Source organism: Entelurus aequoreus, linkage group LG20 (genome assembly GCF_033978785.1).
Source record: "Entelurus aequoreus isolate RoL-2023_Sb linkage group LG20, RoL_Eaeq_v1.1, whole genome shotgun sequence".
Classification (NCBI taxonomy): Eukaryota; Metazoa; Chordata; class Actinopteri; order Syngnathiformes; family Syngnathidae; genus Entelurus; species Entelurus aequoreus.
In genome coordinates this window covers 1,501,638-1,507,906 of record NC_084750.1, presented here as the reverse complement: position 1 = coordinate 1,507,906, position 6,269 = coordinate 1,501,638, and positions in this window count along the sequence as shown.

Sequence of the window (6,269 nt, the reverse complement as noted above, 5' to 3'; positions counted from 1 at the left end):
AACAAGATGGACATCGCCGGAGTTCCGTCACCTCGTATGGACTGGGATGCGAGTAACCTGCCCGAAGCATGGCGGAAGTTTAAGCTCCACGTAGAGTTGATGTTTTCTGGTCCTTTTTAAGAAAAAAGGAGAGGACGAAAAGTGCAGCTACCTTCTCATCTGGATTGGCGAAAGAGGACGGGACATATATAACACATGGACACTTACAGACGACGAACGAAAGGTACTGATTACGTACTATGAGCGCTATGAAGCATACGTCATGCCGAAGTCAAACATAATATTTGCTCGTTATAAATTTCACGAAAAAGTCCAAGGAGGTAACGAGCCATTTGAACAGTTTTTGACGGATTTGAGACTGCTTGTGAAGGACTGCAATTATGCAAACAAGGAGGAGATGGTGAGAGACCGTGTCGTGTTTGGGATCCACTCGCCTAAAGTAAGAGAAAAGCTACTGAGTGTCGGTTCCGATTTGACGTTGGATAAAGCTATAGATATAGTCAGGTCTCATGACATGGCACAAGCACAGCTCAAAACTATAGCTAGCGGCCTGCACAAGCAGACTGTCCATGCTATCAGTCGCCATTATCCAAGGAAGACAGCTTGGAAAGCGCGCCAGGACAAGGCAACAGAACACACCTACAGACCTGATGGGGACAGAGAGCGTCATAAAAGTTTTGGCTACTGCGGAAACAAGCCTCATGGAGCAAAAGACAGCTGTCCAGCCAAAGGTAAACAGTGCAAGATATGCAGCAAATGGAACCATTTCGCAAAAGCATGCCGCTCAAAGCAGAGTACAGGAGTACACACTGTAAGTGAAATTGACTCACTCAGCACGACAGACAATGAAGAATTGTTTATTGATGCAGTTACACAAGGCAGCGGTAACAAAAGAGAAACTGAACAGGCATATGTGTTTGTTGGACAAAGTAAAACTACTGTCTCCTTCAAGCTAGACACCGGAGCGTCAGCTAATGTCATTCCCACTAATGTTTTCCAAAGGCTTGGGATACAGGACACACTACAACCAACAACACGCCCTCTCTATGGCTATGGGGGTGAGAGGCTATCCGTCAGAGGAAAATGCAACATTAAATGCCAGTACAAAAGCACCCATCTGACATTAAAAGTCCACATCGTTGACACACAAGCTCCTCCAGTGATAGGATTAAAAGCCTGTTTGGATTTTGGACTCATTAAACTTATACTGTCCGTGCACAGCACACCTGAGACATCAGTTATGGATGAGTTTGCTGATGTGTTCACAGGAATAGGACTGTTTCCTGGAGAGTGCACAATTCACATTAAACCCGAAGCAGTACCTGTAGTTCACCCACCTAGGCGCGTCCCTCTGGCCCTTCGTGACCGCCTCAAAGAGGAATTACAAAACATGGAAAAACAAGACATTATTGTAAAAGTCACTGAACCAACTGAATGGGTTAATTCAATGGTTGCAGCAGAAAAACCACGCACAGGAAAACTAAGAGTATGTCTGGATCCAAGGGATCTAAATAAAGTCATCAAACGCCCGCACTACCCCTTACCTACCCTTGAGGACACCACATCCAAATTGGCAGGAGCCTGTTTCTTCAGTGTAATGGATGCAAGGTCAGGCTACTGGGCCATCAAGCTCTCAGATGAGTCCTCAAAGCTGACAACCTTCAACACTGTTTTCGGACGATACAGATTCCTCCGCTTACCTTTTGGACTGATTTCGGCTCAAGATGAGTTTCAGCATAAAGTTGACGAGACTTATGAGGGTTTACAGGGTGTCACAGCAATAGTCGATGATATCCTCATCTATGGCAAGACTAAAGAAGAACATGATACCAACCTCCGTGCAATGTTGCAGCGCTCCAGGGAGCGAGGAGTTAAGCTCAACCCAGATAAGAGTACAATCTGTGCTACTGAAGTCAGCTACTTTGGGCACCGAATCACCAAGGATGGAATCAAGCCTGATCCAGCCAAGATTGCAGCTGTGAGGGACATGGAGCCACCAAGAGACAAAGGTGAGCGGGAAACAATCCTTGGCATGATTAACTATTTGTCCAAATTTGCCCCTGGACTGTCTGATGTCAATGCACCCATGCGTCACCTGTTAAAAGATTCAAGTGAATTCAGATGGGATGCACAGCAGGAGGAAGCATTTGAAAAGATTAAAGAACTCCTCACTCAGGAACCAGGTCCAGTGTTAAGGTATTTTGACCCAAGCAAAGAACTCAGACTCCAAGTTGACGCATCAAAATATGGATTAGGAGCAGTGCTATTACAAGAAGGAAAGCCCATAGGCTATGCATCTAAGTCACTAACTGATTGTGAAGTCAATTGTGCACAAATTGAGAAGGAGTTATTTGCTATTCTGTTTGGGTGCAAGCATTTCCACCAGTACATAAATGGTCGCCACATCACCGTGGAAAGTGACCATAAACCACTTGAATCCATTTTGCGAAAACCACTTGCAGCAGCGCCTCCAAGGTTACAAAGAATGATGCTTCAGCTACAGAGGTATAACTTCACCATCACTCACAGACCAGGCAAAGACATTCCTGTCGCAGACACTCTCTCAAGAAAGTCACTGCCTGACCAGGACACCAGCCTCAGTGAAGGTATGGACATGCAGGTGCACACCGTTTATAGCAACTTACCTGTCAGTGACACCAGACTTGAAGACATCAAGGTAGAGACTGGAAAGGATGCTCAACTCATCTTGCTGAAAAAGACAATTAAGTCAGGATGGCCCGAGGAGAGGAAACAATGTCCTCAGAACATAGAGGAATATTGGAACTACCGAGACGAGCTCTCGCAGATGAATAACATCCTATTCAAAGGGGAAAAAATCATCATACCCAACTCACTGCGCACAGAGATGTTATCCCGTATCCATGCAGGTCACATGGGTATGGAAAAGTGCAAACAAAGAGCGTGTGACATCATCTTCTGGCCTGGGATGAACAAACAGATTGAGGAATTAGTTGGTAAATGCCACATCTGCAATGAACATAAACCATCAAACACTAAAGAGCCAATGATAATTCACAAGATCCCAGACAGGCCATGGCAAACAGTGGCTACTGACCTGTTCACTTGGAACAATGATGATTATTTAGTCACAGTAGACTATTACAGCAGATACTTTGAGCTAAACAGATTAAACAGCACCACTGCTGCTGCTGTTATACATAAACTAAAATCTTCTTTTGCAAGACACGGGATACCAGAGACTGTTATATCAGACAATGGTCCACAGTACAGATGTAGAGAGTTTGATGTTTTTGCCAACACATGGGGTTTCACACACATTACCTCCAGCCCATGCTATCCTCAAAGTAATGGCTTAGCCGAGAAGTCTGTTCACATTGCAAAGTCCCTTATGGAAAAGGCCAAAGCTGATCAGAAAGACCCTTATCTGAGTCTGCTTGAATATCGCAATACCCCAGTGGACAATTTCAAGTCACCAGTTCAGCTGCTCATGAGTCGTCGCACACGCTCAATCCTGCCTAACACCCATCAGCAGCTGCAACCCAAAACTATCAGCCACAAGGATGTTCACATCATGAGAACCAACAAACAACACCAGCAGAAAAAATACTATGACAGATCAGCTAAGCAAATGTCACCTTTGCATGAAGGACAATACATCCGTTTTCAGGAGAAAGGCTACTGGAAACCAGCAGTTGTCATTCGTTCAGCTGATACTGAAAGATCATACCACATACGCGCATCAGGAGGACAAGAATATAGGCGAAACAGACGACATCTCCTGGACACAAGAGAGACACTGACCACTCAGACTGAAGAAAACACAAAACATGACACACAACATGCACTACACACTGACCCACCACACACCGCAAAGATAACAGAAGAAACAGCCCCACAGCCTGTGCGGTATCAGACAAGGTCTGGACGTGAGGTTAAGCCCAGAGTTGTTATGGACTTATAAAAAATATGCTCAATGGTGTTCAGATACGTACAATTCAATAACATTGTGATTGTGTTTCTATTTTCAACAGTATGACATTCGAGCAAGTTAAGTGATAATTGAAATCTGTTGTTGAATTCCTACTTTAAGACAGTCGTACATGTGCTACTTGAATTTCAATATGTTTCAGTAACGGTTATTGCACAGAGTGTGTTTTCTTGAATGTTGTGTTCCATATTTTTCTAAAAGAAGGGGGATGTAATATTCTTAGGTAATACGATCTCCGAGCGGTCCCTGAAGTATACACGAATATGATTGGCCCAAGGAATGAGGTACTTCCTGTTTTAGCGTTGCCTGAAATGTGATGTCTACATCTATTTAATAATACCACCTTAACATTTGACAACCAAACAATTACACAAGGCGACTCGGTAAAGAATCTGGGTATTATCTTCGACCCAACTCTCTCGTTTGAGTCACACATTAAGAGTGTTACTAAAACGGCCTTCTTTCATCTCCGTAATATTGCTAAAATTCGTTCCATCTTGTCCACTAGCGACGCTGAGATCATTATTCATGCGTTCGTTACGTCTCGTCTCGATTACTGTAACGTATTATTTTCGGGTCTCCCTATGTCTAGCATTAAAAGATTACAGTTGGTACAAAATGCGGCTTCAAGGCTTTTGACAAAAACAAGAAAGTTTGATCATATTACGCCTATACTGGCTCACCTGCACTGGCTTCCTGTGCACTTAAGATGCGACTTTAAGGTTTTACTACTTACGTATAAAATACTACACGGTTTAGCTCCAGCCCATCTCGCCGATTGTATTGTACCATATGTCCCGACAAGAAATCTGCGTTCAAAGAACTCCGGCTTATTAGTGATTCCCAGAGCCAAAAAAAAGTCTGCGGGCTATAGAGCGTTTTCTATTCGGGCTCCAGTACTCTGGAATGCCCTCCCGGTAACAGTTAGAGATGCTACCTCAGTAGAAGCATTTAAGTCCCATCTTAAAACTCATTTGTATAATCTAGCCTTTAAATAGACCCCCCTTTTTTAGACCAGTTGATCTGCCGTTTCTTTTCTTCTCTCCTCTTCTCCCCTGTCCCTTGCGAGGGGGAGTTGCATAGGTCCGGTGGCCATGGATGAAGTGCTGGCTGTCCAGAGTCGGGACCCCGGGTGGACCACTAGCCTGTGCATCGGTTGGGGACATCTCTGCGCTGCTGACCCGTCTCCGCTCGGGATGGTTTCCTGTTGGCCCCGCTGTGGACTGGACTCTCGCTGATGTGTTGGATCCACTGTGGACTGGACTTTCACAATGTTATGTCAGACCCACTCGACATCCATTGCTTTCGGTCTCCCCTAGAGGGCGGGGGAGGGTTACCCACATATGCGGTCCTCTCCAAGGTTTCTCATAGTCATTCACCGACGTCCCACTGGGGTGAGTTTTTCCTTGCCCGTATGTGGGCTCTGTACCGAGGATGTCGTTGTGGCTTGTGCAGCCCTTTGAGACGCTTGTGATTTGGGGCTATATAAATAAACATTGATTGATTGATTGATTGATTGATGTGTTATTCCCACGAGTAGTGAATAAAAGTACAGTTAGCAGCACGCTGTGTGTTGGCTCAACTTATTTCCACAACACGGAACAAGACAGTAGGCTGCTGTTATTTTTAAAGGATTTCCGAAGTGTTCCCTTAGTAGGCGTTTTGCTGTCGCATAGCCTCTCTCTGTAGGCATATAGAGGCAACTGCGCACCAAATCTCTCGGCTGTCCTTTGGTAAACTGCTCCAGATAATATAAGCAGTCACCACAATCATTGGTTTTTGCCTCTACACAATGCTCAAATGCTTTTATGAAAGCCTGAAACTGCAATGGGTCACCTTCAAAAACCGGAATGTGTCTGTGTGGAAGTAATTGGGAGGTTCGTGCTTGAACCAGGAGTGCCATCATTTCATTTTGCCTTTGTAATATAGTGTGGAATTCACCTGGTATTGTGTTATTGCCTTGAAATGATTGAGCTGCTTGAGGTAAATGTTGCCTTGATTGGTTTTCCACAGGATCCAAAGTTGATGAGCGAAGTGGTTGTTTGTTTGGTTGTGGGTATGAATGAACCTTGTTTGGGGCCTTCTTGGCTGTGTGAAGCTCTGAAGGAGCAGCTTTAACAGACTGCTGAAGTTGTTGTACAGGCTGTGCAGGCACTTTTGTCAGTTTTGTTACTTGCCTATAATAGGACTCCATTCCATCAGACTTTTTGCTCCTGCCAGAAACACTGGCTTCATGGAGGACAGACAATTTAGCATTGTGGGCTGCTATTTGAGCATCCAACTCCATTTGCTCCTTTTT